The 9,723-nt window shown below is 39.8% G+C and overlaps 1 long non-coding RNA gene across 1 annotated transcript; it reads right to left on the reverse strand.

Annotated features, from left to right (window-relative positions):
* Window positions 1-1,838: 1,838 nt before the first annotated feature.
* Window positions 1,839-6,990, reverse strand: LOC137181234 (uncharacterized). The gene is made up of 3 exons (XR_010928134.1): window positions 3,866-6,990; window positions 3,407-3,562; window positions 1,839-3,137 (listed from the first exon to the last, which is right to left on the reverse strand). It is a non-coding gene; the product is annotated as an uncharacterized lncRNA (long non-coding RNA).
* Between the last annotated feature and the right edge of the window lie 2,733 nt (window positions 6,991-9,723).

The raw sequence follows: 9,723 nt of genomic DNA on the forward strand, positions 1-9,723 counted from the left end.
AAGAAGGAGGAGAGAAAGCAGAGGGAAAGAAGCGGTTCCTTTGTCCACAGAAAACGCGCATACAGACGGCAGTCTATAACGCACGTTGTCTGGTTTCTGATCGACAAAGCAACTTACTTTCTCACTCACAGTGGCATAAGCACAGCAGTAGTCCCGAGTGGGACAAATACAAAATAGTCTAGCGTGGTGAACACAACTAAACAGGCAGCAAACTTAAAATACTCCTCAGAGTAAAGCAGAGCAAGTGGACTCGGCGGTCCGTCAATCCACACAACAAAACAATAGCAATAAAGTTAAAAAGCTAAAAGCTAAACAACAGCACTGATGCTGAAACTAACACACAATAACACTGTCTCTGCCCAGACTTAAGCCTCTCACTTGGTCGCTTCAGAAAGCAAGCAGGATGTGTGTTAAGTCCGTCTTTCGGTCCGGCTCAGTTCCTCGGCTTGGATGCTGGCGGTGGCTGTCCTCGCGCTGTCGGCAAAGGTTTACGGCAAGCTGGTCCTTGGCGTGGCTGAGAAAACAGCAGTCAACTCAGTTGAAGAAGAACGGGGCAGAGAAGTTCTGCATCTTCCTGAAGGAAAGTCCCTGAATCTCTCAGATTCAGGGACGGTATTCGGGTGAACAAGGGTGAAGTCTCGTCTCGTCCGGCAAGGGGAGAGTCTTCCGATTGGTGTTGGAAAACACGTGCACGGTGATACCTCCATTAGTTAAGTTGACTCACAGAGGACAGAAGATCCTCTTGCTCAGTTCAACATGGAGTGTGTGTTCTTCAGGGTGCGTTCACTTTTTAAAGGGGCGGTGATGTCACGGCTGTGTCATCATGACACTCCTCTGTGCAGGAGCGTCTCCACCGATGAGGGACTGTTTGTTGTACTATTTCTTGTTTACCACCTAGGTGCCAAATTTGCAAAGCATCAGTGGAAATGGAGTCTGTGAGCTGTTAATGGTTTGAGACTGGGAAAGTAAATTTGAGACTGAATGCTCTCTGTCCTCACAGTAAAATGAGCAGCAAATTTCTCTGGCCAGTCATTTTTAGGTACAGATCTGTTCTGAATGGACCATTGAGAAGAGAACTGATTACACTGAATAAGACTTTGGGTTTGTGATTGTTTTTGGATACTATGTCAGAGAAATATGCTGATCGTGCATCTTATACTGCTTTCTGGTAGTTTGTCATGCATTCCTTAAGAGTATTGTGGGTGACTGCAGACTCAGTTAGCTTCCATTTGCGTTCCAATTTTCTGTTGTTTCAATGATTGATGTGATCATTTAGCCAATGGAGGGTGTTTGATTTTAGCTTTCTGATTGTCAGTGGAGTGTTGTAGTGGGAAAAAACAATTGGAAATTGGCATCACTGAATTTGGTTACAGAGTCAGCAATAAAAATGCAAGACCATATGATGGGGTGGGGTTTTAAAACAGGAGAGGGTACAGGTGCTTTAAAAATAACAGCTTTGTGGTCAGATACAAAGATGTGCACTAACTCAAGGTTCTCTGGCTAGAGACCAGAAGAAAGTACCAAGTCGAGGGTATGACCTTTGGATTGTGTAGCTCCTTTAACTGAATGAAAGAGGTTGAATGTTTCAACCAGATCTAGGAACTCAGCAGATATGGGATATGCTGGACAACAAACATGAATGTTAAAATCACCCAACATAAGTACTCTGTCATACTTGGATAAAACAACAGACAAGAGGTCAGAAATGTCTGTAATAAAATTATTATACTTTGGGGGTCTATAAGATAAAATACACAATAAGGGAACAGGTCCAGAAATGAGAAAGCTCAGGACTTTAAATTATGTAAAATTGCCAAATGAAATAAGAGGGCACTTAAAACACTTCTTATAAAAAACAGCTAAGCCACCACCTCTCCCGAAGGGTTGAGGAAGATGGAAGTGTTTAAAATTGGGGAAGTAACCTCTACTGAGGCAGCCGAGTCTGTTGGGGTCAACCATGTCTCAGTTACCACAAGAACATCCGAGCTATTGGAGACAATCAGATCATTAATTATGAATGATTTGTTACAAAGGGATCTTACATTCAGAAGGCCAATTTTTTGGTGTGTCACCAAAAAATTGTGTGCAGATGAAGGTTGCAGGTATGAGCTCCCTACTGAGGCCTCTCGGGAGAATATGGCCTGTTGTAGATGAGTGGGATTGTAGAGGCAGGAGTAGACCGACAGGGAGCACTGGGCAGTTGTAGGCAGCTGGACCTAGTAGTATTTATATTGCAGGAGTTCACAAGTCCAAAATTATTTGCTGATCTATTACAAAAAGAAGTGTCTGGAATAGGGAAATTTATAGGGTTGCTAGAGGGTCCTGGCTCAACATGAGCAGCGGAAGAGAAGCATGAAGAAACAGTACAACCAGCGCTAGGACCTTGGGGACGTCAGTAGTAGTGGGACTGCTCAGAATGAGTGGACATCGAGGAAATGTTTTGGCTGTGTGAGAGAGAATCACCTGAGTGGGCGACACAATACGAAATATTCGAGGATAGTAGCTTTGCCCCCAGCCAATTAGGATTTATGCCATCGTTTCTAAACAATTGTCTGTGTTCCCAGAAGAGATTGAAATTGTCAGTGTGGGAGACGCTGTGGGCAGTGCAGGCTGATGAGAGCCAATACACCAGTGCAGCAGTGAGTTTAATGTAAAGTAGCAACAGCAAGAAATGTTTGGACTGCATGGGCATCAACTTAACACGGTAAATAAGAATGTTTCCTTTTCAGTGTTTCCAGTTCTTATAATTTCTGAAAACATTCTGCATTCTGTATCTTCTGTATATATTACAAACATTAGCATATGTTACAAAGATAACATTAAAAATCCAATATGTAAAAAGATTGTTCATTGTTTGCTAGACACAGTAATTTCCTTAAAACAAAACACTCTGGTAATCTAAACTCAACTGTGGGAGATGTCAAATCACCAGGTAGGTAGGTGTCCTTAGAGTCCTCAAAATGGTGTTTGTGCATGCGTACTTGTCTGTAAAGAGTCCATAAGCCCACCTCAGTCCACTTTGCAACACAAGTCCACTGGGCCAAAAAGCTTTGGATCCTTGCAGGTCAGGAGGCGGGTGATTTCACTTTGATCCTCCACTGCTTCTTCATGTTCTTCAGAAAACTGAATGAGAGCTACTGTAGATGATGGAAAAACAAAAATGTTTTACCATTACTGTCAGTGTAATAGCCAAGCTATGGTCAAAACATGCCATTTTAAGACTGTCAAACATAGAAGTAAGCTTTTTTTAGAATAGGTTACACCTAACAAGATTTTAATTACCTATTGTAACAAGCTTTTAAAGACATCTTAATAACCTTAGCAATCTTAGCAATCATTGGGAAAATGAAAGTAAAAAGAATGTAAAAGAAATAGTTTGTAATGTAAAAATGTTGATGAGCAATACCTATTGAACAGACTCCAGTGATGCTGTTGTTTCCTCCTGATATTCAACAGCAAACATAAAGGAAAATGTGAAGAGGACAGCCAAGGTGATGGTGAAGTCAGGTCTCCATCAACAGCATCCATTTGGTCACACACAGAATTTCAGGTTCAGGTTCTCCTGATGAGTAATGATTAAACACTGAATTGACAACAATTCTGTTACCTTAAAGTACTGTTTTCTCTGTGAAAACTAGGAAAGTTTGACAGCATTGTTTGTGTGAGTTAGTACAAAAGAACAGATCTAAGCAGATGAGCGCTAGGGTGCTTGTGGTTTAGCCAAATTAAATAAAATAATAAATATATCTAAAAAAAAAAAAAAAAAGGCACACAGTATAACAAGCACAACATCCACAAGAGCTGACTAAATTGGTTTTGACTGTGGATTTTCAAAGAGCTACTTATAAATAAATAAAAATCTTACATGGTATAGTGAGACCTAGGATGATGGGGAAAGACGGGGCTCATCAGCAGGAGAGGTCATCACCTGTGAGGAGTAGAAATACTAATAAATGAAGAAAGACATCAGGATTAAGATTATAATTCTACTGAAAGTGTTACTTGTGTATATATATATATGTACACACACACACACACACACACACAGATGGATGATGAGTGACAAATTAAAGGAAAAGCTGGTACAGGCCTGAATGCTTGACTCCTACAGTGAGGGGATCTGGTGGCTGAGTATGAAAATGTTGTGAATCATATGCTATGGCCTTCACAGTCACCAGATCTCAATCCAGTTTAATACAAATACAAAGTAGACAGTCTACAACACCACAGGCAGTGACACAGAGAGTTGCTGAGATGTGGTAAGCATGGAGTTAAACAACAGATTAATCTAACATTCTGAATGATTTCTTCATAACCAACATTTAAGTTAATCAAAACTAATTATAGATGTCTCACTCACCAATTGTTGTCCCTGCTCAGCCTGCTGTAGTTTGTTGTAGTCCATTTCTGTATCCCACCATCCTCCATAGAAGCAAATCATCTGAACAGGTTAACAAACTTTGTACATATCACAGTCACTTTTAAAAACTAGCCTCGTCATTAGCCACTGTCAGGCTAGTAGCACTAGCAGTAACATTAGCTTGATTATCTGTTCCATAATCATTGTGGTTGTGTTGAAAGGATGAGCAAGGCGAGAAGTAAGATGTAAGAGGAGCACAGGATACAATTAAACTTTTCTTACTGTCTCGCTCCTTTCATTTTAATGCACCCGATTTGTATTTTCTCCCCATTTTACCTCTGGGGTACAGAACGTGGGCCCTGGGGCAGTTGCCCCCTTTGCCCCAGCGGTTGCTCCACTTATGGCTGGTTATCTCCCTTTTTCACTCAGCTACCTTGAGAACGATTCGCCTACGAGTTTAGTTTTGCAGAGAAAACTATGTCTTCCGGTAGATCCTACATCTCTTGTGCCTCACCTATGCCGCTGGTGGATTCTAAAGAATCCTGCTTCTGTTGCCTGGGTTGGCAGCATCAGGCTGAGGCTCCTCCTGGCTCCACCGGGAGGAAGAGCCTACCTCCTGATTGGGCACTGAGTGCAAAGATCTTTCTCAAGTGCCAAGGCAGAACCTCAGAGGGTAAACCAATAGCGAAGTCTGTTAGGGGGCTCTGCAAGTACTCATAGAGCTGGAGTTACATCCAGGTAACTACTATTTACAGTACTCTCACATGCCCAACTAATGCAGAAGATACAAAGCTAACATCTGCAATGTTAAGGCATGTTGACAAGTTATATTTCTAACTTGAAGCTGTTTCAGTTTAACACAATGCAGTCAGGTTAACTATGGGTTTCTTTTAGCTAACAGACCAATAGGTAACAATATAATGTTAGCACAACACACTTGTGAGCAGCCAGAGATAACAAGCTGTAGGATGTCAAGAAAGTCCACATTATCCGTCTGACAACTGTGTACTGAACAAAAACAGACATGAACACAAGCACTCTTCTTTTTAATGCTGAGTTGCAACTGGACGGAGCATTATTGCCACCAACTGTTGTGTTACATTCTTCTTATATCCTTGTTATCAGTACTGTGTTTATAGATAGGTGAAGACATACTTTAAAACCAAATTTCCAGAGCTATTTGCAAAGATTGTTTTAAGGTCCATGTGTTTAATCCCTTACGTTCGAGTTCGTTCCTTAATAAGTGTCTTTCATTTGCATATTTAAGACAGAGAAAAATGACATGATCCACAGTCTCCATTTGATTGCAGACATCACATGTTCTGCTTGGGTGCTTCCCATTGAGGTGTAGAGATAAATTTAATTTAGTGTGTCCCAGTCTAATCCTACTAATCAGACACTCTTCTTTCCTACTTTTCCCCAGTGACCTTCCCTCTCCGACTTCTTGCTGGATCTGATACAAAGGCTTTCCTTTAGTATCTTTAACCCATATCCTCTGCCATTGCATCTCAATTTTGTTCCATATGAAAACTTTGGTGTCTGCCTTACTTATTGGTATTGCCAACTCTGCCTGATTTGCTGTTAATCCATTTTGTCCAGAAGGTCTACTGTTTCATTCCCTTGGATGCCTACATGAGCTGGTACCCATAGAAACATCAATTATTACATTTATTAATTAAACAACATAAATATTACATATACATAATGCCCATACCTCTCATGTAGCATAGTGTTCACATAAGCCTGCAAATTAAATGCATTTCTGCTTGAATGCACTTGTTCCACTGTGGAGAAATCTATTATCGGTTGAGGCAGTAACCATGGTAGAACAGCTGGCATTAAAACAGTTTGACTGATGACCCAGTCATTGATTTCTAATTCCTTAGTTATATCTGAAATTACAGTGCAAAAAGTCTCCTTTTTGATTTTGTCACTTTCCAAACACATCTATAACCTTTTATGTAGGGTATAAGTCCCTATTAACACAAGCTCTCTCTTAAAAAGAAAATACTTTTAAGGAAAAATAAATAAATAAATGAGATAATGTTATCTGAAAAGCTTTCAAGTCCCAAACTGGCCCTTTATATCTACATAGGGAGCAGGTCCTCCTCCAGGGAGCCCGCCATGTTGCACCGCCATGTTTCTACAGTGGCCTAGAACAGACAAACCAAACACTGGCCCTAGAGAGGGCCTTTTGCGCTTTTTGCGAGTTTCTCCTACAGGTTCTCCTACAAGCTTGGAAGGGGAGGGGGAGGAGCATTCAGTTGGTTGCAATCTGCATCCTCACCACTAGATGACACTAAATCCCACACACTGGTCCTTTAACTACAGTACTACATATGGTTGCTGTGATTTTCTACAGTAACATAATGGTTTCTACAGTGGTATGAATATATCTGTGATTTCTACAGTAGTATAATGGTTACTGTGACTTTCTACAGTAACATAATAGTTTCTGCACTAGTATGAATATTACTGTGATTTTCTACACTAGTATAATGTTTACTGTGATTTTCTACAGTAGTGGATTATTACCGTGATTTCTACAGTATCATGTTGAGTAATACACAATACTATAATGTAAAAAATATTAACAGTATTTAACTGTTCAGAAACACAGTAAATTACTGTGGGTTTCACACACATTTTTTACAGTGTGGGGTGTACTGTTCAATTTTTTCAGGCTGTGTGTGCTCCTCTGAAGGTGTGTATCAAGAGGGAGGAACAGAGACAAGAGTTATACCTTACCATAAGTATGCAGCTCATGAGTTTCTTTAGAATAACAAGAATGCACAGCTTAAAGGATACTGAGTTTAGATAGTCAGAAGATTGAAAACACTTTGGTCCATTTGCGTGTCAGTTGTAGAGTAATGGGCTTGTAGGCCTTTGGTTTTGTCAAGAACCCAATTTTAATTACTAATATGGTAAAAACCAAAATGATTCCCAAACATTTCCTCATTTTACAGATATCGGCATGATATTGGTCTATACTTAGCATTCCAGTATAGTGGATTGTCCTTTCACCAATACAGCTAGAGGACATTATAGGAAAGTGAGCGCTAATAAGTGTTTACCTCATTTGATTTATTGAATTTGACAATCAAGGCAAGGCAAGTGTATTTGTTTAGTAGCACCATTCAGACAAATAGCCATTTAAAATGCTTTACATAAGGCATGCAAATGGATAAAAAACAACACTTAAGTGTGAAATAAATAGCCCCAAATTTGATAAAAAGCAGTGGCATAAAGAAATGTTTGTAGTCTTGATTTAGAAGAGTTTAGAGCTGGACCAGACGTCAGATTTTATTTGTTCCAGATACTGTATGTGGTGCATACAAACTAAAAGATGCTTCACCAGCCTTTGTTTTGACACTTGAAACACTAAGCAAATCAGTACCAGTCAATCTGAGTGGTCTGAATGGTTTGAAACACAGATCACAAATGTATTTTGGCCTAAACCATTTAGTTATTTAAATAAGTAAATAATAGATCTTTGGGCACACAGGTATCCAGTACAATGATGTGAGAACTCCCCTTCACTTTTTAAGGTAAAGACTTGCAATGCCTGCCTTTTCTTGCTCTTACTGTGAAATGAATCATGTAATTCACACTATTTTTAAGGTGACAGCGGTCTGATTCTGTAATGACAGGGTGAGTAAGAAACCACAATAGCAGTGTCTCCATTACCATGGAAGCATCCATGAACAACAGAAACAGCAAGATGCTAAGATGATACTTCTGGCACCAAACACTGTTCTCTGAAACATAGAAAATGTTTTCCCTAATAATCCTCAGTACCATACAACAGTATGGGCTTTTTAAGTGTCTACACTGGGATGTGGGCTGTACATTAAAGGTGTTAGTATCACTTGTGAGCTGAATCAGCAATGGTTAGTATCGTATAATAGTTGGATTTTCCAGAACCTCAGGTAATTCGTGGAATTATTTTAGCTGCAGGGTTCAAAGTTATAGATATTTTCAGTTTCAGTTAAATGGACACAGTTGGATTTCTAAGAGTCTTTCTACACAAAGAAAGACTCTTTCAGTCTCATCAGAAAAGATCACTCTGCTTAAAATGCCAGATGGTCAAGAGGATTACCCTTGTAGGGTCCCTGCATTTGGGAGATTCATGCCAGGTCTGCACATCCCAGCAGGAGTGAAGAGACCTGGCATGACTCGGTGCATGCCTAGAGCTAGATGAACCAGAATAAAAGCTGTCATGTTGGGATATTTCCTCCAGAGGTTGTTTTTCATATTTCCAAGAGCCTCAGGATGTTTAGGCTTACCCTGACCAATCCAGGGTAAAACTCTCAGATTAAAACCCAGAGAGGAGCAGAGCAGAGCAGAGCAGAGATGAGTGGACCTAAGGACTGGATTGTGAAGTCGCAGGGGTGTCTCTCAAAGGATCAGTAGAGGCTTTGGAGAATTTCAGCAGGGGATCCTTTCCTACCCAAGATTTTTATGTGTGTGTAAGTGTGTGTGTATACTTGTATTGCTCATGTTGTGAGGACATAAATTTGTTTATACTGTCACATTGTGGGGACTCGCTTCTCTTTTGGGGACAAAAAGCAAGTCCCCATAATATTAACCATTCAATTTATAGATCATTAAATTTAGAGGCTAGAAGGTCACTGGTCTGGTTGGATCAATCTGGGTGGGGAAAGTGTAAGAGTGGTGCTTGCCCTTCTCTCATTAACACCACTGAGGTACCACTGAGCAAGGCCCTTAATCCTAACTGCTCCAGTGGAGCTGCGAAGTGGCCAGTATGTCAGGATCATTCGTGGTTGTAATCAGTATCAAATAGATTATTGTGAAAAATATGTGTCTTTTCCAAGAAACTGCATGATGTGTACTCAAAGGTACTGTGTCAATTTGTTCACTTCTGTGTTGAGTGAGATAATTAGCAAAATTAAAAAACACTTTTGTGCACTACTCAGGTCCTTCCTTCATGTGGCAGCATGATGGTAGATACCTCTTTTGTTAATAACCATCGATTGTGCAGTATTTTTCTATGTTGCAATGAGAGTCCACTATATATGGTAATAATTCTCACTGGACATAGCAAACTGGCAAACACACTATATACAGTATAATGATTTCAGACAGAGTCACAGTTTTGCACTTGAATATAAAATAAGCTTAAAGCTAAAAATAACCTTCGATTTATTTTTTTACACTTTTTGTTAACATTGTACACCTTACATTTAAAACCAGTTCTTATAGAATAAATCACAAACATAATACAGAATACAGGGTTACATTACTTACATATACTCATATGGATTACATTTGGTATGCAATAAAACTAAAATTAACAACACATCCTCATAATTAAATGACCACATAGGTCGATCGGAACAACC

This window comes from Thunnus thynnus, chromosome 4 (genome assembly GCF_963924715.1).
Source record: "Thunnus thynnus chromosome 4, fThuThy2.1, whole genome shotgun sequence".
NCBI lineage: Eukaryota > Metazoa > Chordata > Actinopteri > Scombriformes > Scombridae > Thunnus > Thunnus thynnus.